Below are 25,378 nucleotides of genomic sequence, written 5' to 3'. Positions count from 1 at the left end.
GGTCAGCATGTGAGGGAGAGAGCAAAAAGCAAAGGAGAAGAGGAAAGTTTTGAGGTGCTTCCGGAACATCAGGTGGTCCACTAAAGTTTAAGAGAGGCAGGGAAGCCATTCTAGTGGGAGGCATCTGCAGATGAGAGATATCTACCCCCCCACTCTCTGCCTGGAGAAGCGTCTAGCCCTTAGAGAGTTGGAGGTAGCTGGGGAAGGGCTTGAGAAAGAAGGTATTTTGGAAGAGAGCATTGGATGTAGTGTGAGCCCGTCCCCAGAAAGCCTTGTGGACAATGCAAAGGGTCTTGAACTTGATTTTTGCAACCACTGGGAGCCAGTGGCAAGATTTCAGGGCTGGAGAAATATGATCCCTGGACTTGTGGCCAAGGATAAGTCTTGCAGCCCTGTTCTGGATTAGTTGCAGAGGGCGGAGAGTAGAGGAAGGCAGCTTGAGAAAGAGGCTGTTGCAGTAGTTCAGCCTAGAGAGAAACAGCTCTGGAGACAGTAAGCTTCTGGGGGAAAGTGAGAAAGGGAAGAGTCCCTTTGAGGAGGAGCAGCTGGTAGGTAGTGGGACTTCTTGGCGATGTCCGAGACGCGAGGAGAGAAAGGGCGGGTGGAGCCAAAATAAAAGGTTTTTTGCCCTGGAGGAAGGTGAAGGAAGAGGGCCCAAGGTGGGCGGCCAGAGTCAGATAGAGAAAGCAGGGGCAGGGGTCCCAATGAGAATGGTCTCCATCTTAATGGCATTAAGGCAGAGATTGTTGGAGGTGCACCAATCCTGGATCACGGATAGACAGTCAGGAATGAGCGAGAGATGAGAGGAGCCTGAAGCAAAAGCTGACTGCCATCTGTATAACACTGAAAGTTAGAGGAGATGGTAATGATCAGGTGGGCTAAAGGGGCCAAGTAGAGGTTGAAAAACCACGGTGAGAGAATAGAGGCTTGGGGAATACCACAGGTAGAGGGAGAGGTGGCGGAGATAAAGTTACCAAGTTGAACTTGGAAGGGGCAGTCCAAGAGGAAGGAGGTCAGCCACTCCAGGGCCTGATCTGTGATGCCCAGGTTCTCACATAGTTGATTGATCAGGATGGCTTGGTTGACTGTGTCAAAAGTAGAGGAAATATCAAGGAGGATTAGGACAGAAGGAATGCTGGAATCAAGATTAGATAGCAGATCTTCACGGGTGTTCAGGAGTACAGCTTCTGTGTCTGTGGCAGCTCTGAAGCCAGACTGGTGGTCATGGAGACAGCCAACAGATTCAATGTGGAGAGTAAGCTGGGAGATGGCCAGCTTTTTTCCAAGAGTTTGCCCAGGAAAGGGTTGATGGAGATTGGATGATAGTTTTCCAGACAGGTAGGATCGGCAGACGGCTTCTTGAAGAGTGGGTGCACAAGGGAGTGCTTAAGGGGAGAGGGGAACATTCCAGTGGTGAAAGAGTGATTTCAGAAATCGGCCAAGGCTGCAGCAAGGATGTCAATATGGTCCTTGATTGTTCTGGAGGAGCTGGGGAGCACCTGTTTGGACGACACTTTCATGGATCAGACTTGTCTAGAAACCTTGTCAGGTTCTGTCAGAGAGAAAGAGGAGAAAGAAGGAGGAGAGGAGGAGAGGACCTGGGAGGGAACAGGAGAGGTGGAGACCGCAACAGGATTGACCAGTTCCATGCAGATTTTAAAGAGTTTGGCCGTGTTGTTAGAGGCCACAGAGACCGGGCTCCAATGTGTGCTCTATTCTTGATGAGTGTTATTGCTTCGACTGGCATTTTTGTGCAATCAGTCTAGGTATGTCTAAATGTGCCTGGCATGCTTTACTGTAATATTATTACTTGTCTACAATGGTCTACAATGGTCTACATTGTGCAGCCAGTGGGACATGTTTTCAATGTGGCATAGAATTTTTAAAAGCAAAGCATTAATGTTCCTGTGCACTGTTGGGGACTTGCATGTAAGGGGTTGGTGTTACCCTACAAAACAAGTGCAAACACTCTAGCTTTTTAGCCAATTTTTCTCAGAAGGTGTGCTGTATATTGCATTAAAACACATATTTATATATTTCTCCTAGTACAGTGTGCGGCATACACCTTCAGCAGCAACAGGTGTATGCCGCGTTCATGTGTATTGTGCAAGCGTGATAATCTATGCCGGCCCAGAGTATAGCACAACCCGTGATTTGTTGTTGAGTTGGGGGGGGGTGCATCAGCAGGGCTCGCACGGGGGGCCCACATTTTGTGTTACACCACTGCCTTTACCGATTGTTACTGTTCCAGTAATTCCATCTTTGTTACCAGCGGTAGTGTCTCCACTACCTGTTGTACAGGATCTGTCTACTCTCTCTTTCCCAAGCGGTTCTGCTCCTCTTGTAACTGATGAAGGGGCGAGTATTGAATCAAAAGTAGTGACACGAAGTACAGTTTCGAAAGATAAGAAGAGAGAATTGTATGCATGGGCTAAACAATGTATAGAGAAAGGTAATAAAGAAACTGTCTTAGTTACACTTCTTAATCTAGTAAGTATTACCGAACAGAAAGTCTTTGTTGCAGGGATGGGAGTAATATTTGGCTGTAATGTGGAATAATTTGACGAACATAGATGTCCCACAAGGGTTGAGGAATTTGAATGTTTAAGCCTATTCAAGGGATTCTGCGGAGAAAGTAAAAGAGCATGTCGAGAGGGTTTTTGAGTTAAGAAGGGAGTTGGAACGGTTACAGGACAATGAAATAGATGCTGATAGTTTGGACGCTTTGTATGTGCAGAAACGGTTCCTTCCTCCTTTCAAGCCAACGAGTGAAGAAACGCGAATTTGCACAAGGAATGCGCTTAGATGGATTTCAGATGTGTCGATATCTCCCATAGAAGTATATGATACGTACAGTCAATATACTCCAGAAATGCAGAGGAAAGTATTACAGGTAATGGTAGAATATCTGCAGGATGAGTGTATAGAGAAAACGATTTGTTGTCCCACAGAATTGATGATTATTTATAAGTGAGCCTTTGCGCCCGATACTGTTTCTACCACTTTAGCGCTCAATCTGGCTTTATTGCTTAACAAATGTTCGGAGTCGCCTACTACTCAGTTGCCTATGAGGGAGGTTCCATAAGCCATTTGTTTTTAAAGTCGAGATTCTAGCTAATGTCTCAACAGCTGCAGCAGCCATCGATATTGAAGCTCACTATGTATCACAATTTGTTTACGTCCCGTTCTCTAGACAGGAAGTGAACACTATAAGACAGTCAATTCCGGACATTAGGAAAAATCCAACAGGGTTTTACAACGAAACAGAATCTGTCTTGCATTCATCAGTGTTCACTTTGAGTGATATAGACCTTTTGTTTCCTGTGATCCTACCTGCTGATTTATGGATACAAATTAGGACTGTAGATGATCAAGCAGAATTGGGTGACACATGGGTTAGCTTGGTGAGGATAGATGGAGAAAGAAGAGCTGGTGAGAGACCCCCACAAGTAATATTGACTTTGCCAGGCAGAATAGCAGCAAAATTATAAACTGTGGTTCCCGAGAGAAGGATTGTTTGGGACAAACTCACTGCTTGTACCCAAGGAAAATTTGAAGGTGCTACCAAATTCTTTAATCGGTTCGAACAAGTATTCTCAGATTTTAGCCATCAGGATTTAAGCACTGAGTAAGGTAAAAGATTGTTTGTGGATAGGTTTGTGCGTGGATTGTTGCCTGATATTCAGTCACAAATCATGACTTCTGAGAGTGCTTGGCAAGCTAAATCGCAGTCCAAAGTATTGCATATGGCTCAATATTACGAAAATCGGGTAAATAATGAAAATGAGAGGATTGAAAAGAAAAAGGGAGACTGGAAAACCAAAGTATTATTGCAACAGATAGTTAGAGGGACTAGAGGTGGGAATGCACAGTTTGGAGGTCAGTTTGTTCCACAAAGTAATGCGCAGTTGGGTCCTGTACATGTGAACCAATGTGCTTAATGCAGACAAGAGAGTCATTGAAGAGCACAATGCCCCATCCTTCAGCAGAGGTCGAATAACACATATGGTGTCATGGGTAGACGATCCAGAGGCCACCCTAGGGAAGAGGGTCCTGGTAGAAGCCAGTTCACTCAAAACCCACAATCATTCTCGCAAGATAATCAACAACCTAGTATAGATAGCAGAAATAATTTTCAATAATCCTTCAACTGCCTATATTTCTGAAGATCTTGTCCTCGACGAAATATTGTGTCATCAGGACAGCTCGAAGCAGGGTCTCGAACTGACGCCTATTTAGTTAATCAGAGTGGTCCTTACATTGAAATGATGGTGGGGAATAGGAAGCATCTATTTTTTATAGATACGGGAGCACAGAAGTGTTCCATTGATCATTCTCGGGTTCCAGACATTCCACCGTCAGGGCAGAATAATGTTTCTGTAGTGTTTTCTGGTATGTCAGTGGTTAGTCTGGTTTCTTTGCCGGTATCGATTTCACTGGGGCAATTTATGGATTACTGTCCATTTCTTGTGACAACAAACTGGGGAGAGAATTTGTTGGGGTTGAATCTGTTGAAGGAATTAAATGCAGTAATTCATTGTTTTTCGGATGGAGTACGTTTGACGATTTCACGCCAGCAATCTTCTGCCTCAGAGTTTTTGACAAGACCTTTGTCGTCTGAATTTAGTAAAGTTCCAACGTGTTTATGGGCAGTTGACGACAATGATGTTGGTGTTTTGCAAATTGAGCCTGTTAAAATTGTTTTGAAAGCAGGTGTTAAGTTGCCACATATCCCACAATATAAGATTTCAGTTGATGGTGAGCAAGCATTGAAGAGTATAGTTTCCGATTTTGTACATCGTGGAGTGATTGAAGAAATTGCAGGAAATTTGTGTATTAGACCGATTTTACCAGTGTACAAGAAAGGGGTAATGTGATTCCTTTTCGTTTCATTTGTTATTTACGCGCTATCAATAAGGTTGTTGCACCGCAATTTCCAATTGTGCCTGATGTAACTTTGATATTAACAATGATCCCAGCTTCTGCTACACATTTCAGTGTGGTGGATCTTAAGAATGCCTTCTTTAGCATTCCCATACACGTGGATAGTAGATTTTTGTTTGCATTCACCCTAGGGGGACGCTAGTTTACATTGACCCGTGCACCACAAGGGTACACGGAGAGTCCGAGCATTTATAGTAGGGCTTTGAAAGAGCAGCTCAACACACTTGAGTTGCCTTCCACTTGTACATTGTTGCAGTACGTTGACGACCTTCTCTTAGCTGCAGACTCAGAAAGTGCTTGCAAAGAGTGTACTGTGTTATTACCTATTCATCTAGCAGAGCATGGGCATAAGGATTCATTAAATAAGTTTCAGTATTGTCGACAGGAGGTTGCCTATTTAGGCTATCTCCTGTCAAAGGGGGTAAGAAGATTGACACCTGAATGGATAAAAAGCATTTCTAGCATGTTTGTCCCAAATACACAGAAAGAAGTTAGAGCCTTGATAGGAATGGCTTCTTACTGTAGATAGTGGATACCAAAGTTTTCACTAGTGATAAAACCAATGTTGGCATTGACAAAGAAGGGCATTTATTTCCCACTACCGTGGAACTTGGAACACCAGAAAGCTTTTGATCTGCACAAGACTGCACTGTGATCAGCACCAGTTTTGGGCACACCAAATTATGATAAGGCCTTTGTGTTGTATATCCATGAATGTGATGGATGTGCTTTGGCTGTATTAACACAGGAACAAGGGGAGAAGAACAGACTGTGCGGTTATTTTTCCTCCACACTTGATCCTGTTGCATGCGCTTTGCTGAGATGTCTGAGAGCTGTTGCTGCTACTGCTGCATCTGTGAAACAAAGTGAGGGTATGGTTTTAGGTCACACTTTAACCGTAATGGTACCCCACTCCGTAGACATTATACTAAACAGAACGCAAACGCAACACCTTACTTCTGCACGATTAACGAGATAAGAACTAATCCTATTCGTACCGCATATCCAAATTAAGAGGTGTTGTGTATTGAATCCAGCAGAATTGTTACCTCTTCCGCAAGATATTGCTTGCAGTGACAAAATGCCATGTGACTGCCTCTATACCACAGAACAAGAAACCAAAGGCAGGATTTAAATGATACACCTCTGAATGATCCGCAAGGGGAGCTGTTTTGTGATGGCTCCTGCTCCAAACTTCCGGATGGTGCATCCACCTCTGCTTATGCCATCACTACACTAAGCACGATTGTGTAAACCAAGAGAATTTTGCATACCTCCACGCAGGCCACAGAGATTATCGCACTGACTCGAGCTTGTGAACTTTCCAAAGGGCTGAGAGTAAACATATGTACACATAGCCAGTATGCCTTTGGGGTGGTTCACAACTTTGGTAGACTATGGGCAGAATGAGGTTTCTTGACCTTACACGGAACAAAAATCCAACATGTCACCTTGATAGTTCAGCTACTCTCAGCACCTGCGCTTCCTACTCAACTAGCAATCATGAAGTGCGCCGCACATCAAAAGGTAGTAGATGATGTAGGGAGAGCAAACCCTTTTGCTGACAGGATAGCTAAATGGACCGCTATTGATTTATACTCAGAAATGTAAGTCAGGAAAGAAACTACAAATATCTGTATAGTAGATGAGGAGATTGACTCGATAAAGAATATTCAAGCTCATGCCACTCAAAAGAACTTAAACACTGGGCTGAGGGTTTAGCAAGTTTGGATGAGGAAGGTTGTTGGGTGGACAATAAAAGGAAAAGATGGATGCTACCTGATGCATATGTCACTGCTATGATCACAATGGCTCATGGTCCGACTCACATATGTGCTAGGAAAATGTGTAAATTGTTAGAACCTGTCTGGGTAAATGTAAACATTTCAAAGACTGCAGAGTGTTTTGTTCAAAGTTGTATGGTATGCTTACAACATCATGTTGGGAAGGGTACTACACCGAGGGGTAGTTTTGGTCCCCCCTCTGTGCCTTTTGAGGTGATTCATTTCGACTTCATCGAGATGGAGCGCTGCTATAACTACAAATATATCTTAGTAGTGATTTGTGCCTTTAGCAAGTGGGTTGAAGCCTTCCCTGTAAAAGATGCCACAGCAATGACAACGGCGAAAACCATGCTTAAGGAATATTTTCCTAGATTTGGGTTGCCAAGGGTCATCCAGTCGATAATGGTCCACATTTTATCGCTGCTGTAATCCTACAAGTATGCGCGAGAATACAGATCGATAAATGGTTCCATTCGGCTAGACACGCTCAGAGTGCTAGACTTGTAGAACACCATAATGGTATCTTGAAGAACAAGCTTGCGAAAGTCTGTTCCAGCAGTAATTTGAAATGGCCAGACGCCTTACTTTTGGAATCTGATGAAACCAAGAGCATTGAAAGATGTGGAGCATTTGCTTCTTGCTGAATACTGCGACCAGTTATCTCAAAATTTGTTTTTGATTTACCAACAGGTATGAGAAGCCCTCCCAGTTAAATACGAGGGGCCAGATCATAGAATTCGACCTGGCGATTGGGTGCTAGCAAAGTCATTTGAAAAAGCATCTAGTCTCGCACCACGATGGAGAGGACCATTCCAAGGACTGTTGGCCACACAGACTGCTGTACAAGTAGCAGACAGGAGGCACTGGATCCACGCAACACACACCAAGAAAATACATTTCCCCTTGCCACTCAACGAAGAAGAAAAGAAGGAAACCACTTGTTCTGTTTCTGGTGATCAATCTGTCTTGAACAAAATCAAGGGTTTTTCGGAGATACTTCCTGAGCCCGTGGGGCCTAGGGTGACAGCTGCTTTGTCTTTGAGTTCTTCTTCGGATCTTTCTGCACCCTTGAGCAATCTTTCCTCTGTTTCACCACTTCAATCAGGAAGCAACAACGCTCTGCAGATCACGCAGTGCCAATAACACAGCCAATATCATCTCATAATTTTGAAAGCCATTTGCTCGCATCCAGCACAGAGAAGACAACAAACACTTTCTGATCCAGATCTTATGTCTTAAAGGCAGGCCAGTTAGACTTATTTGTAGGAGAGGTAATGGAGCTGGAAGGCTCTCATAAAATCCATATCAACAGTATGAGTTGTAATCTTTCTGGTTATCCCTGAGAACTTGAATAGATGGTAAAGTAACCCCTCTGTGCACACACTCTCCTTTCCTGTTAAACAGGAAAGCACAACACCAGTCCAAGGAGTGTGTCAAAATTCTGGTCACAGATCACAAAAGACAAAAAGAGATTTTGATCCATTATGCCCAAATGTCATGTCTTAAATTTCACATTTTTGAAGTTCCTGCAAAATTGATTATGTTGGGTTTGTTGTTCATAAATGTGATCAAATCCTCTAAATAACTGCTGAACCCATATGCATGCATTAGTATTGGCCGAACCCCAAACCCTCTCCCGTAATGATAGGCTCACAACTTGTGTCAAGTGTTGGCAATAAAAGGCCGTAGGATTTTATTGTACAGATATGAGTTATGGCAAATACACAATATCACATATCATGATGGTATCATACTTTTGGGCACCGGGTCCTGAAGTTACCCCTTCTGACCCGTGCCGCCTTCTTGTGTCCGACAACTTGTTGTGGGCACCGTACAGTGCCTTGTACTTCTTTGTGTTCTTCTCCCCTTTTTGTAGGGTGGTCAGGTTCTGTGGTAAAGAAGCAAGAAGATTTGGAAGACACTGAGTAAACGGTGAACCTCCTGTTTGCTTGGGTCCCCGTTCAGGGTCCACAAACAGATTGTGTTTACTCTGAGCATGCTGCTCATCTTTATAGGACCCAGGGAGGCCCTGGGTCTTTGTTGTGTATGTGGTGGGGGCTGCTGTTGTCGCAACCCCCGGCCGGATAGCCGACTGTCTGGCCCCCTGGTGGGGGCAGATCTTTTGAACCTGGGCCCTGCCTGATGGTTGTTTTCCTTATGGTGCTTAGCACCTTGCTGTTTGGAGGAAGGGGGAGATGACTGTTCGCACCTTACCCTTCCGTGGCTTTGTGCTGCCGAGACTGCGTGTCTCTGTAGCTGGGGGGAGGAGAGGAGCAGGCACAACGAAAGTTGGGGCTGCCCCTCTCTCAGCTGCCGATGGTAACAGCAGTTACCCTGCCTCGCTTGTGGGATGCCCATGCAGCATTGCCCATCATTGCTCCCCGACAGAACGGCAGATAAATGCAGAAGAACCACCATGGAGAGTGTCACAAGTAGCGTTTAGGACTTGATTTCTGGTGCCTAGAGTTTTTGGATTGCTGGTGAAGGATGCGCAGGAGCACAGCAGGCCCTATGGTGTTTCCCTGCCAAGTGAGTGGAATACATTAAGCATAAACACCTATAGGAGAGAAAAGAGGGTTGATCTGAACCATAGTACAACTTTCAAAGACATCATTCTCATTGCTTTTAAACCCATGCTAGATAATTAGAAAAATGCAAGCAAGTGACCTGTGCCAGGTGGTGACACTCACTTTGCTGGCTCAACAACATGATGCTCGAGATAGAAGAGAGTCCACTCTGGAGAGAATCTGTCACCCAATAGAAAGGTTCCTAGAGAAGAGCTCCCAAAAACACCCACGTGCCTGGCAGCGGACTTTCTGCGGTACTAATGTGCCTGCTTTAGATTCTCCCAATGCATTGAGTATTTAGCACCTTTCCACACTGCATAGTTTGACCTTTAAACGTGGACTGTGCACCCTTTGGTCTGCCAAGCTGCATCCTATTCTGGTGAAATAGATGTATTAAAATGTATAGGTTGTTTATGTGCGATAGAACACGTGTGAAGTGCTTTACATAAATGAGTGGAGCAGGCTAGAAGTTAGTTGAATCTTTCACCCTTTTTTAGGCGGGTCAGATCTTTTCGAATGTAAATACATCTGCTCTGTCATATATGAAACTCCAATAAAAGTATTATAAACAAAAACAAATGGGCAGATCCAACACACCAACAACTATGGTATATTGTATCCTCTGGACTTGCAATTGAATACTTTTAAAACAATACTTTTGTTCGCTTATTCATTTCATGTTTGATTATTTTTTTTTTAAATATGCATTTCTGCATTTGACAAAATAGCAACAGAGTTTGGGTAGTTGATCATGGCAGGATTAGCCCTTCAGTCTCACCAGGTTTATACATTGAGTGCCATTAAACTGGATAATAATTACACCTCTTATTACTGTGCTTGAATTGAGAGGACCATCGTATGAAGATTAATATAATTTTATTACATTTTATAAGGAATTAATGTGGTTTGTTTCACAAATCAATATTTTTTGTGAAGAACTGTTTTTTGTCACAGTGCATTGTAATTTGTCTTAACTTTATTTGACTTAGTAATTTTGACAAGGTATTTTTTTTTAAATTTGGGTGGTTTGCAGTTTGAGGTAAAATACAGATTTTGCCTATAACTTATAGTGTTGCTCTAGGCTGAATGAATTTCACCCTTAGGACCCAGAAAGATAGCAATGCTTTCATAGTGCTGTGTTCCAAGTGAAAGCTTGACTGGTCGCCAAAGACTATGGGGAACACCTCCCAAAACACTGTCCAGCAGGACATTTGACTCCTGGAATGGTAATAACTTACTTATGAGTTCAGGATACAGAGGTAAGGAGTGGGTTCTACAACCTGAACCCTCCTGTGCTGAGCTCTGTGTATTTTTAGGGTGTTTCAGTTGTTCTTTTTGCAAGGTCACAGGATAGAAGAAGCAAACCCAGTGCTTCTTGTAGAACATTTTTAGCAGAAAGGTTCTGGTTACCTTACAGTTAGAGATAGTATTTGACCCTTGTGAAGAAAAAGGATATAACTCAGATTGCTGTTTTTTCATTGTGTGGTTTTATTATCCATGTTGTAGACACCTGGTCTAGAGAGGGTGTTACCAGGGAAATGTTTGGGAGTCTGCGTGTGCCAAAGGGATGTCTGAATGGTGAAGTGGTACAACTCCACAAAAGTATAACTTTACTGGAGTCACAATACTTTACATTTGCCATAGAAGCTTTTTTGAACACACTTAAGTTACAACTGAATGTTCCACCTGTAAGTGTTGGATGTGAGGGATGACAATTCATCAAAGTGGGTGTGCATGTGCGTTATCGAACGTTCTGCGGACTGATAGAAGGAAGCCTGCTCAACGGCCCTACACTGAAGAGCGCTGGCCAGATGCCGCAGGCGAATAGAGAACATTATAATGTCTGCCTATCTGACACCAAACAATGGCTTGATATCTTTATCATTTCAATATGATTTCTTCAGATCATAAAAAGAAAATCTCGAAGTCAGTGTTAAACTAGGCCTCATTACAAGCTCATTCCATTATTACCAGCATTATTACCAGCAGTAACTTGAGTGACTTAAATTATCACCTCATCGCAAAATGGAAATACCCGGGGCGGTAACAGTAATTTCGTGGTCTGGACAATCACCTTGTTACGGCCATTTTCTAGCGAAAAAACTGTTGTTGAGAGGCCTAGCCAGGATTGTCTAAAAAGCGGGGCCGTATGCTAATGTATTTGGGCCCACGACTGTGACATTAACACCTGCAGATGCCCACAGAGGGCTGCTGAGTGGGCATTTACAGATTTTGGGTGGGCCATGCCTGCTCAGGCCATACCCTGATTACAGCTCTGCTGTTGTTGCTGGCAGAAATTATGCACGAGGAAGCAGAGCCGTGGCCTTTGTAATATAAGGGGTGTGTGTAATGTCCAGAGAAAAATATCCTAGAGATGTCAATTATTACTGACATTTGTAAAGGTGAAACGAATGGTAGAGACACACCAAGGGAGAGCGAGTTGAGAGACAGTCAATATTATTTAACTACACAACCATGAAATGTGCGTCTGGCCTCAGGTGACCTGCACAGCCATCTTGCTTCCATACACAACAATAATGAGTACATGCTCTGCTAATATCCTGTTATAATGTAACTTACATCATGCCATGAGTACCATAACATTAGACCTATGATACGGAACACCCATATAGCTAGGCTCCTGTGATTTACAGCTGGATGGGATAGTGACTGCACCATGGTAGGAGGGTGAATTTTCCAAGGGTAGACTCTGCTGCACTCACTCCAATCACACTCCAGCCCAAGCCCACACAACCCTAGGCAACATCAGATGGAACATATTACACCAGGGTTTGATGATAACATAGTTGATATGTACATATTGCGCCCATCAGGATCTGCAGTTAAATACCTAACATTTGCATCCCCTTCATGCATAACATTCCCATGTCTGTACAGCAATTACATGCATGTGGCATCTCTCCAAATACCTATCCACAGCGGAGAGCTGTATCGCGCAGAAGCAGCACTGTTTTGATGTCAGGGAACAACAGGCAAACACCAGCACTACCTGCCTACCTACACATGCCACGGCAACTGTGCTGCCCACACCCGCTGAATCTGCACCTGCCTCCTCCAGTGATGCTGCAACAGAGCCAGGTGCCATCTCCACTTCCCTATTTGCCCCCAACCCCTCTTCCCTCCTGCCATTCACCTCAGCAAGAAGGCATTCAGACAAAGGAAAACCAAGGCACCTGTTGGCAAATACTCAGAATGCACTCTAAACACCCCTCCACCACGTCCTGCCACACAGCATCCTACCACACAATAGATGGGATTTTATGAGCTGCCGCCTTAACAGGGGCATAGGAACCCTGAGCCATGGTAAAAGGGGGCCCAGCATGTCTTGATGATTAGCACCTGGCATTACAGAATGGTCCTCCCTATCTGGTTTTTGACATTCTCCTTGATGGAGAGGATTATGGAAGTGCCCATACTACGGAGTCTGGTCCTGTGTGAAGTTATCCCTGGTACAGAATAGAGACAATACGCCAACCTGTCCTGAATTTCATCTGGCAGCACCCCAATTCTATGAAGTAGAGCAGAGGCCTGCAACTTTGTTTTTAAAGATGGCCACCACTGAGTTTTCATTTTGCAGCATGACGCTATTTCCGCTCTGCACCAATTCTGCTGGTGGAATTACCATTCAGTAGCTCCTCCAATTTACCAGCATTGGCTGCAATTCCACTGCAAATTGGAGGATTTACCAATCCAAATTGATTTCTGGCAGTAATTCCACCAGACGGAATTAACGCTGCCACCAATGGTTGATGTGTACACACGTCCACACATAGTGCCTGATTCATGGAATTTTCGAGCACGGTGAAAAGTTAGTTTACATTGGTGCCAAGTGACTCTGCACTGTGTTTGCAGTGCAAAGTGAAAAACTATTAAACCGTTCCCCAAATTCCCTTGTGGCTGCTAATTTGATTTTACTGTGGGTGTTTTTAACTGACTCCTCGCATCCTGTTCTTCCGAGTCTTTTCTCACTTGCCGTTCGTTAGTGGTCACGTGATATCCCGGCACAAGTTTAATGTAATGGCGTATCAGACACTGCAGCGTGCGAGTGCCGCGGGCATGCCGATTGCGCGCCAAAGGCTTGCAAAAGGCAAGCCCGTCAGTTCATGTCCGTGCCTTGGATGGGCCACAGCCTGCCGGAACTCCCCTTGATTAGCTGACGTATCTTCATATGGACTTGGTAAATTTAGCTCCTTATGATACCACTTTCCCCCAGCAGTTTATATCTACTGTGCAAGGGGTATGACATCCGTAATACCATCTGGAAAGTTCTTAGTTGTTATTTTCTGTGTAAGGCACACTCCCTGACAGCACATGCAATGGCCATTTATGAACTTCTGCCAGAACTTAAACCTGATATCGCCTGTGTCACGGAAACGTGGCTCCATGAATCTTCATGCCATTTTATCACGGAAACGTGGCTCCATGAATCTTCATGCCATTTTATCACGGAAACGTGGCTCCATGAATCTTCATGCCATTTTATTGCAGAAGCTCTTCATATTGACTACAATATACCATGCCTTGACTGTGATTTGGTTTACCCAGGAAGGGTGGGTTGTGTTAATTCTTCAGTCTCATATCAAGGCCACTCTCACTCCTCGATTCATAATATTAAGATAGAAGCTTGTCAAGTCTGCTTATCTATTTCTCCTATTGATGAGTGTCACGTCTTAATCAGCTATCGTCCTCCACGATATGATGTTGCTTTTTGTGATGCATTTATCGAAGCAGTAGCAGAACTTTAACATTTATACTGTAATGTTTTTTATAGTAGGAGATTTTAATTTAAAAATTAATCATACTGCTTACCCTATGGCAACATGGTTCTCTGCGGCTGTGCTTGATCTAGGGCTTTCTCAGCTGGTGGATCATCCTACCCACCAGCATGGTAACATGCTAGACTTAATCTTTCCGTTTTGTGATCTTGTTACAGTGCTACCTGTTTATCCGGTCCATTGGTTTGACCATTTTATTGTGCCTTTTCGCATTAATACTAAGATGGAATGCAGCTTGACTCCTTATCGCTGGGGCCCTGTTTTAGATTCTACTATCATTGCTCAAATTGAGAATGGGAGTATGAAGTCCCATTCTGTAGGATTCTCTCTGTTAATGCGGACGCTTATTGCTCTAGCTGAGAATCTGGCTCCCCTTAAGCTCTGTCCTCTTAGTCGAGCGCTTCCTGAGCTATAGTTTACTGGTCATTAGAGGTCTTGGTGGCTCAAATGTAGGCAGGCTGAAAACAGAGGAAGACATTGTGAAGCTGATAGATGGCTACTGCGACTGGAAACCAATTGCTATCATAAAGCCATGCGAGAGACTAAATGTGGTTTCTACATGTCTAAGACCCAGACGGCAGTTAAGCAGCAGAAGGAACCCCTTAGCCTTGTTCGCACACTTTCAGTACCCCTTAATGTCCAGTCTGGGGTTATTTATTTGCAACTTTTATGGTACTCTCTGTCCCAGTTCTTCTTTCAGAAAAGTGAGGATATTATTTGGCCTTAGATCAGTGTGTGCGCCCGCTCCGACTGTGCCTAATATACCTATGCAGTCATGGTCGGCCTTTCCCATCTTTGGCCCTGACGAGATATTGGGGGCTATGTTCAAAATTAAGTCTGCCTCCCCCCTTGATCATGCCCCCATGAAAAACATTATTTCCCAGACTGCACTATGGATTACACAGGCAGTGAAGCACACCTGCAGTTCTGGAATTATTCCTGCTCATCCAAAACACGCTTTGGTGATCCAAAGCTCTTTTCTTGAGAGATCTGGCTTCTTTGACCCCTTCCAGTCAAGCTTTCATCCTGGCTGGGGCCTGGAAAGTGTTTTAGTTTCCGTTGTTGATGATCGCGCCCAGTTTTTTGGTCAGGGTGGGGTGGGTGCACAAATACTTTTCAAACTGTCAGTTGCATTTGACACTGGCGACCACTCCATCCTGGTTGCTCATTTGATGGAGGCCAGGGTTTCCGGCCAGGTGTTGGCCTGGTTGGAATCCTTTCTGACTGGGTGCACTCCATCTCTCTCTCTTTCTTCTTTCCATTTTGCCCCTATTCCTCTTCCCTATGGTGTTCCCCAGGGCTCTGCCCTGCCCCCCCTTTTAATGTGGATATTCAGCCTTTAGTCAATCTCATCCATACCCATGGTCTCCAGTTCTCCTCGCTGATGATACGCAGATTATTGTTCATATGTATCTTTACAATCTGGAGGTGCGACCCAGCAGAGGGGGTGGCTGGAAGTGGTGGGAGAGTGGATGAGTGATAATTGGCTTAGGCTGAATGGGGAAAAGATGGAGGTCTGGGTGGTATATCCCCCTTCTGCTGCCTCTATTTGGACTTCTGACTTTTGACCCATCTCTCTTGGCTCCCTTCCTCCCCTTGTTCTAGTGGTGATGGACCTTGGTGTCAAATTATGTGCTTCACTGTCTTTGGACACACAGGTGTCAGCTGTCTGCCAGGCCGAGCACTTTAAACAGAACAGCCGTCATATTCAAGAATACGCTTAACATCAGAATTGCGGACAGCCTTCAGTTACACTCAGCTGAATCGCTTTCTCTCAAACTATCTATCTCGCCCAATCACACAGCCACTGTTCACCTAATTTACAGGCCTCCTGGACCCACATCTACCTTCGTTGAAGATATCTCCTCTATTCTAGCATCCAGTGCGAAGCCTAGTTCCCAAATCATCATCCTGGGTGACTTCAACCTGGGTTACTTGGACAAGAATGACACCAAAGCCTCAGATCTTGCAAATGTCCTGACTGATTTCGGCTTCACACAACATGTCACAGAGCCCACCCACATCAAAGGTCGTACTCTTGACTGGATTGCCGACATGAACTGTGCCCTTAATGATATTACTGTTTCCCCCTGCGCTTGGTCTGACCACCATCTTATTTCGTTCTCTATTAACACTAGCCCTCCTGAGGACACACAAAACCTCGCACCGCCCATGCGCACACGGAATAAAAAAGACATCACTGTTGAGAAACTCTTACCACTCATCCTCCCATTATTGCACGCAGCTTCAGAGTCCTGCACTGACCCCACAGCATTAGTAGACACTTATAATCGTGTTATGCTAAAAGCCCTTAATACTATCGCCCCTATCAAACTGCGTAAACAAAAACCACGGACCCACTTGAACTCTTGGTTCACTCCGCAACTACGTGACCTACGCAAAGAAAAAAGAAAAGCAGAGGCCTCATGGAAAAGTATCCCCTCCCTGGCCAACAAAAATAATCTTACGCTAGCCACCCTGGCCTATAAAGAAGCCATCCTTGCTGCCAAAAAGGAAGCTTATAATAAAAGAATCACCCAAGCCCGCTCTAACACTAAGGAACTGTTTAAGATACTTAAGGAACTGGAGTCCCCTATCGCTCCTCTCAATAAGTGTACCCCTGACACTGATTGGTGTACAAACATCCAAAATGCTTTACTAGACAAAATCACCACTCTCCAAACTAAAATCAAAGCAAAAAAAAACTACCTCTCAAGTTCAACGAGCACCACCCTGAATTATAAAATACAAGCACTCAATCACAACTTCAAACCATTCAGCTTCTCTCCCCTCTCCATCAAGGAAGTAGAAATCATTATATCTAAACTAAAACCTTCCAATTGCCAAGGTGATGCATGCCCCGCTGTCATCATTAAGGAAGCCGCACCCAAGCTCGCCCCATTTATTACCTCCTTCATAAATGCCTCCTTTGAATCAAGCACCGTACCTGACAACCTTAAGGATGCCTGGGTCATACCATTAATTAAAAAAGCCAATCTTGACCCCAGCAACCCTTCAAACTACAGGCCCATCACCACTGTGCCTTTCCTGCTTAAAATCCTTGACCGCGCAGCCTATCTCCAAATCCAGGAGTACCTCGAACGCAACAATCTACTAGGGCTGAGACAATCTGGTTTCCGTCCCAGGCATGGCACTGAGACAGCTTTACTGGACCTGAAAACCCAAATCGAGGACCTGAAAGACAAGGGCAAATTGGCACTCCTGCTCCTCCTTGATCTCTCAGCTGCCTTCGACCTGGTTGACCACCAAATTCTCTGTCATCATCTCAAAATCGCCACCCACTTCTCGGAAGCAGCCACCTCTTGGATCAGTTCATTCCTTGCCAACAGAACCATGAGGGTCTTCTCTCCACTAGCAGCGGCTGACCCCTCCCACGTCCCCTGTGGAGTCCCACAAGGATCCTGTGTATCTCCCACCCTTTACAATGTGTTTACTAAACCACTCTTTGATATCCTTGATTATCTGGGTGTCTCCTACACTAATTATGCGGATGACACCCAGATACTCATCCCTATCACTGGTGATTTTGTAACCGATTCAAAATCTCTTAATACGGTCTACTCCGTCATCCAGGCCTGGATGGCCAATCATGGGCTCTGCCTTAACGACGAAAAAACAGAGTTAATCATCCTGGGCTCCCAAACTAAACTCGCGAAACTTGACGCCAACTACAATTCCTTCACTATTGACGGGATTGACATCAAAGTGGCCAATGTCACCAAAACTTTAGGAATCTACCTTGATTCTACCCTGTCCCTCACACGACAAACCAATGCAGTTGTCTCTGCATCGTCCTACACCTGCAAATTGATTACAGCCTGCAGGCCATTCCTGACTCCAGACAATTGTCTGACCCTCGCGAGAACCCTCATCTTATCCAAAATAGACTATTGCAATGCCCTATACCTTGGGACGAGCCAAAGAAATCTGGACAAACTACAGGTCACACAAAACAACGCCATTAGGGCAGCATTCAACATACCTAGACGGAATCATATAGCCACTATCAGACGCAACATCCAGTGGTCACCTATCTTGCACCGTATATCACTCAAATCACTTGTGCTCACACACAAGGCACAGAACAATGCAGCTCCAGCCTACTTAATATCACGTTTCTCGCATCACACAGCCACCAGACCCTTGAGAGCTGCCCAGGCGCACACTTTGGACATCCCCAGCTTCAAATTACGCTCGGTAGGAGGGTCAAGTTTTCCGGTCCTTGCTGCCAAGCTCTGGAACTCACTCCCCAATGCACTAAGGAACATTCCGCTTTGCCACGTATTCAAAACCAAAGCTAAACTTTGGTTACGGGAACAAGACATCCTGTAAATTTGTAACTGCTCACAGCGCGTACCCTTCTACTGTAACCTTGGGTACTGCTACTTTGTTGTTATTATCTATGTCATTTTCACCCGTTATGTTATACTGTATCATTGTCATTTTCACCGTTCATGTTATACTGTATCACTACCTATGTAACTGTTAACCTCTTCTCCTGGAACCTGTAACTTCTCCTCTGCAACTTGTAACTGCCTACTAAACATGCGCCCGCAAGCCTCCGGGCAAGGTGCGCAATACAAATAAATAAATACAAATACAAACATTCTGCAGAAAGTTCTCCCTTTTATTCCTTCACACCTTCATGCCCCGGTGGTGACTTCCCTCGTTCTGAGTGGAGCAGACTACTGTAACTTTCATTACCTAGATCAGCCATTATATCTCCTTCGACAGCTTCAGGTGCTCCAGAACTCAGCAGCACGAGTGGTGCCCCGGGTCTTGCTTTCCTCTCACATGTCTTCTGTTCTTCGCCAGCTTCAGCTGGCTTGCTATTGAATAATTAGTACGCTTTAAATCTTTATTCTTAGTGCACGGGGGATTTTATGCATTGGGGGGCCGAGTACCTGCAACTGAAATGTTGGCTGTATGTTCCCAGCCATGCACTTAATTCCCAGGTTAGTGCAGTTATCGCGGTTCCCGGGATCGGGCGTACCCATGTTGGTGGTCGCACCTTTCCTGTTGTGGTCACCAAGCACTGGAACTCACTCCCTTGTAAGCTGGAGTTTACAGAGAATCAATTGGCCTTTCATCGCACCTTGAAGACCTTCATTTTTAATTGAGGTCAGCTATTGGGTCTTCTGCTTTGCTGGTTCATAGTGTCAAGACGCCTTTGGGTGTACGTGTGCGCAATAAATATTAAATCAAATCAAATCATCAAATCATCAATCAACTACAAAAGGTTAAAGTGAAGGTTGTGTACAACAAAAAGAGATTCCACCATTGGTCAATCTTAGTTTTCTTTTTCATAATCTAATTCCATAAAGTTGGGTATCTCAACCTGATATCCCGCTCAGCCTAAATGGTATTACAAACCAAAAAATAAACAACACATGAACAATTACTGGTTCAAACAATCCATAATAGCTTTAAATAGAAACTATATTTATTTACAAAATCTGATAAAGACAAATGTGTCATCATACAACATAAATGAACATGTTAAATGACGTTGTACCCAGGGACAGTACCATGGATGAATGGGTCAAAGTACATAGAGAAAGATGAAAAACCCAAAGGGTCCGATTAGCCCTAGTCTTGTAGTCTCTCGAGATCAGGCGAACTCTGCCCTTTACCAGAACAAAAGGACTGCCTTTGCTGCTGTAAGGGGCCAAGGGAGCAAGCGGTATCCTTATCAGCCTTGATGTGCTGTAGGGTTACGTCCACTTTTTTACCAAAAAGGTCAATCCCATCAAATGACAAATTCACCACTTTGGATTGCACCTCTGGATGAAAATTGGTTGCCTTCAACATTCCCTGGAGTCTGAATATGGCTCTGTCCCCCATCTGGCGAAAGCCAGTGACTGCGATGTTTAGTGTGACTGTAATTACGTGGTCTGAAGCAACTTCTCCTTTGTGCAACAGTGCCAGAGCTTCATCTCTTTTATAATCAGGCAGACAATCTAAGATGTGGCCGATTTTGCACCACAGCTAGAGGTCGTACCTACATGATATGGAAATTAGGACCTCCCCTGAATAAAATACGAAAGGTCAGTGGCTAGCTTATGTATACAAACATTGGCAAACGCAAGATGCCATGAGAGGTTCTCTGACTGATTTTATCTTGTATGTTTTTTATAGAATGAATATTATCTAGAAGGGTTAGCGGACTGATTGGATCTCGATATATGGACAATTATGTCCTGTCCTGACGAAGGCCTAGAAGATAAATGACAAGAGCTTGCAGTGGACGGATGGATTTCGAGGGAAAAGGCCAAAATGCTATGTGTCAACATTTGTTTTAATAACATCTTGTGTTAAATTAAATTATGTTGTCGGGATATTAGAAAACAGCAATCCCGAGGGAAATTGTGTAGACATGGCGTGTTCTCGAAGTGTTTAGAAAGAGTGAGAGTTTCCAAACAAAGAACTGTGTGTATAATGTGACCTGAACCCAGTGGGTTTAGGAATACCTGACATGAAATAGTTAAGAGTCAAAGGGGGTAATTCATAGAATTTGGCGCACAAGTGGCGCACACGGCTGGCGCACAGAGTGCGCGTGCGGCAGCCTGCGCCAGCTGCGTGCGCCAAAACCCATTTAGGCGCACAGCGTATTCATGGATTTATACATCCATAAGCAGCCGTGGCTCAGAGTGGCGCAGCGACTCTGCAGCAGCACCAGTTACGCCCCCAACCCCACCCCGTGCGCCAAAAACATTGCACAAATCCAGTACATGGCGCAAAGGCAAGTGGACCAGCATACAGCCCTCAAACCACGAAAAAGCATGTAAAACTCCCTGCGCACCCCTCGGAATACACGTACCCCGTTCGTGCCTAGCGAAAATGCGTGTAAAATTCCCTGTGCACCCCTCGGAATACACGTACCCCGCTTGCGCCAGCGAAATTGCTTGTAAAACTCCCAGCGTACCCCTCGGAATACACATAGCCCACTCGCGCCAGCGAAATTGCATATAAAACTTCTTGCGCACCACTCGGAATACACATACCCTGCTCGCGCCAGGCCTATCACGTGTGAAACTCCACGCGCACCCCCGGAATACACGTACCCCGCTCGCGCCAGGCCAATCACGTGTAAAACTTCACACGCACCCCACGCATCCAAGAGGAGGAAGGTTGCACCTGCAGTAGAGGCTGGGACCCCAGACACGGCTCTGGCCTCCGGCACGTCGAGGAAGAAGCCTTTCTGCAAGCAGGAACTGGACTTCCTTGTGGACTACGTGCAGGGACACAACCGTGATATGTTAGTGGGCCTGAATTGTCACAATACGGCTGCCCAGTGTATGTCCCACTGGAAGCATGTTGCAGAGAGTGTCAGTGCATTCGGACATGAAGTGCGCACAGCTCAGTAGTGCAAAAAACGTTGGGATGACCTCTGACACTGTGCTAAGGCGAAGCGTGCCTCCAATTATGCCATGACTGGCGTTGGGTCACCACCTGAGGAGGTAGATCTCACTCCGCACGAGTCGATTGTTGCGGAGTTCATACCGGCAGAATTGTACGAATTGACTTTTATGCCCTGTCCAGTGAGTTATGTCATGTGTTTGTCCAGCCCATGTGTGGTTTGCTTGTGTGATGTGTTGTGCTTGACTGCCACTACATGCTATGTGTATATGGTTCTCATGTGCGAGTCATGCAATGCTTCACTGATGCGTGCCTGCTGTGCAGCATGCTGGACATGTAGAGCAGACGTTGACTGTCCTCATCACCACACCTGCACCCTGCTCACATGCTAGTCACCCGGCTGCCCCTCCGGTCCATGTTACAGCTCACTGGCTCTTCTGCATGTAGCCTGGGGCGTCTTTCCACTCAGCACTGGGCCTATGTCATCACATGACTGATTAGCATGTGTGTTCTGCCTACATGCGGGTACTCCACGTAGGCATGCTCCCTTGCCCCTCCACCCCCCTGCACCCCAATTTCACCATGGCACTGGTGGGTATCATGTTGGAGTGCTGCAATGGCCTGTTCAACGCTCCTGTGTACATGCACACTTCCCCCTGGCAACCTGCCAGACACATACTGTGGGGTACATCCTTTGTCCTTGATGGAGGGTGTCTCACTCAGACTGTGCAGATGGCAGATGCTCCACAGGGGCATGAGTGCCCATTAATGCTCCATGTGCATTCCATGCATGCCCCTATGTGTCCTTGCCCGGATGATCATTGTAGTACGTGTCCAGGATGACCTACATTTAATGGTGTTTGATCATCCATTCCATGCCCACTCTGGCTCAGTCCTGCATCACGCACATGTTTAGGGTGTCACAGTCTGTGTGGGGCACAGGCCTCCCCCTGTTTCAGGCCCCCTGACTCTGTTCAACTGATGTAGTGGCTTCTGCACACATCGGTGTACTACTGAGGGTTCATCATGTGTCCTGCTTATGTTCCCATTGTCATCTGCTGTGTTGTCAGTTGACTCAAATGATGCAATTGACGCTAGTCAACACTGTCTGTCAATACACAGGTCTCTGGTCACCCTTTAGCTGCCATGCAATGCCTCCCTGCATTTTCACTAGGGGGCGGGGGGGGTTTGCTTGTAGCCATGCAACCCATTGCATGAACATTGCACGTGATGCCTGAACTTGCCTTCATGTTTATTGTTTGACCTCATAATGTACTTGTTCCTGTAGATAGTGGGTCACATACACATGTTCTGCACTGCATCAACCCACTTCTGAGCCGTGTTACACCGTTCTACCTGCCTACACACTGCTGCAATGTCAAAGTGACCTGGCATGTATGGTCAGATTTTCATCCCCGCTCTGTCATGAATGCCACGGGCACAGGTGCATCCTGTGACACATGTACTCAGTATTGGAACTCCCTAGTGGGTGTTTAGCAAAGTTTAGCAAAGTTGATTGGTCAATTTGGGGCCTATACCAACTGGTATAGGGCATAGATTGAATGTAGCCTGCCAATCAGGTTGTAATGACTGTGGAGCTGCCTTCACGTGTGTATGTGTACACTTTCACATACATCAAAGCAAGCAGTGTTGTAGCTGCTTGCTTTGCTGTTTTGGATACTTTTCATGTTCACAATACAGGTGTATAGGGAAAGGGGTGTTTTTGAACGCTTTCACATGTACATATAAAAGCAGCTTCAATGTTGTGTAGTGCAACATTGCGGCTACTCACTTATGTGTGTGTTAAAGTGTTCATTTACACATGTGTCTTCGGCAGCTTTTTTAGTTGATTTTAGTTGATTGACGTTAATGCTGGTGAGATTTCAGAATTGCGCACGTTATGTTTGACTGGCACAATCCTGAAGGTGCACTGTTGTGCAGTATGCGTACGCCCAGGCCCACTTAGCTAATATGGTGGGGCCTGGCCGTGAAGAATTTACACATGGAATAATGGAATAGGGCACATTCATAGCACAATGTGCTCAATCAGGCCCTGAGGGGTGTTCTGGAGGCTTCATGCCCTGCAGCTCGGACTGTACTGGGTGTTATGGTCCCTCATGCCTGGTTGCAGGCCCTTGCTTTGCTCGGGACATTCACTATATCTACATGGCCCATGACACCCGGTATGGGCCGAGCTGCAGATAGATGAAGTTATATTAGTGATGATGGTTTACTGATGCATGTGTACATGCATATTACGTGTGTCATCGGGTGTTTGGATTCACTTGCAGCAGTGGTCAATTTGCAGTTCAGACATGCTTATGGTATGTGCCATCTCTTTTTTGCCTTCTGTCTTTCTGCCTGTGACATGTGCCTGACCGAGGTGGTGTCTGATGGAGGTGATATACTACATTTTGTACTGGTGTAGGCTTTGCTATTTGGACACATCCATTTTTGCTTTTGGGATGTGTGTGCATATCAATGCCACTGGATGCATGCCAGGTTCTCATTTGTGTGTGACATGTCTGCTTCATGTGTTGGCTGTCGATGTGATGTCTATGTGTGTGTGGGTTATGTGCTTCTAACATGTGTACTCATGTTTGTTTTTTTCCCCTTTTCAGATGATGGCGCAATGGAGGCAGAGGATGGTGATGTCATGCCAGACACAGGGTTGCTATCACACCAGCAACCTGGCACAAGTTGGGGTTGTGAGGTGGTAGACCATGAGAACCCACTTGTGCTCCAGACCATCGTGTCTAGGGCTGGCAATGAGTCTAGCCCGATGATCACTCTGACGACAATGTCGAGTTGGATGCGCATCATGTCCATTCGTCAACGGTGAGTGATTCTGATGTGGACGATCCTCTGTCCGCGACACCTGCACTGAGGGGCCAGACGATGGTGGGACCTCCGCCTGTGGTGGATCGGGACGCACGGTCACACTCACCAGTTGCTGATATGTCTGGGGCATCATGTCAACGGAGGAATGTAGTCCTGCAGCCGTGGTCGGTGCCAACCCAACAAGGACCGCAGCTCCTTTGGCCCCGCGGGTGTCAAGCCCAGCAACGTGGTGGCCGTGCGCCACCGGGGTATACTGAGTGGGAGCAAGCCATGGTTGCCAATTCCAAACAACAGGGGTCAGCAATTGATAATATCGCTCAGAGCATGGAACGTGTCACCCAATCCTCGCTCCCCCCTGCTAGGCAGGTGGATCTCCAGCAGCGGGCGGCACAGTTCACAAACCGCTCATTCAGGAAGGCCATGGTGGCCTCAGACAGGGCACTCCGGGCTGAAATGGTGTCTCTGCATGAAGCAATTGCTGCTCATGCAGAGGAACACAGGGAGGCCCTGAGGGATGACCATCAATCTCTCCGATCTACTCTGGGTGTGCTCTTGATGTCCCAGAGGCAGCGGACACAGGAGAGGTTGGAGCAGCTTGAGAATACCATCTTGACTGAGCTATGTGCTTGTCGGGAGGTGTTCCAGATGTCATGCCAGGCCATACAGGAAGAACTCTGTGTTACACATGTTACCTTGCAAGAGGAAGCACGTGTATCACGCAAGGTTCTGCATGCTGACCTACGTGTCATTGCCGCACAGAACCAGGCTCACCGGTCCCACAGACTTGCTGCCAACGAGGGCTAGCTGCACATAGGCATGGTCAGGTTACTGTGCCACGTCAACCTTTTGAGTCAGAGGGTGAGGAGGACGATGACTTATCTCCCACACAGGTCGGGCCTTGCAGGCATTGAGCCCATGGAGGTTTTTTGTTGATCTCAACATCATCGCATGTGGGTGTTGAGGTGCACCCTGTACCTCCCCCCTCCTGCATGCCCCCCACCCAGGTCGTATGTGGCCATTTTTTACTTTTATAGTTAGTATAATTAGTTAATATAGTTTAAAATTG

This window comes from Ambystoma mexicanum, chromosome 10 (genome assembly GCF_040938575.1).
Source record: "Ambystoma mexicanum isolate Mex_15411 chromosome 10, UKY_AmexF1_1, whole genome shotgun sequence".
NCBI lineage: Eukaryota > Metazoa > Chordata > Amphibia > Caudata > Ambystomatidae > Ambystoma > Ambystoma mexicanum.
Note: the sequence above shows the minus strand (reverse complement) of the source record.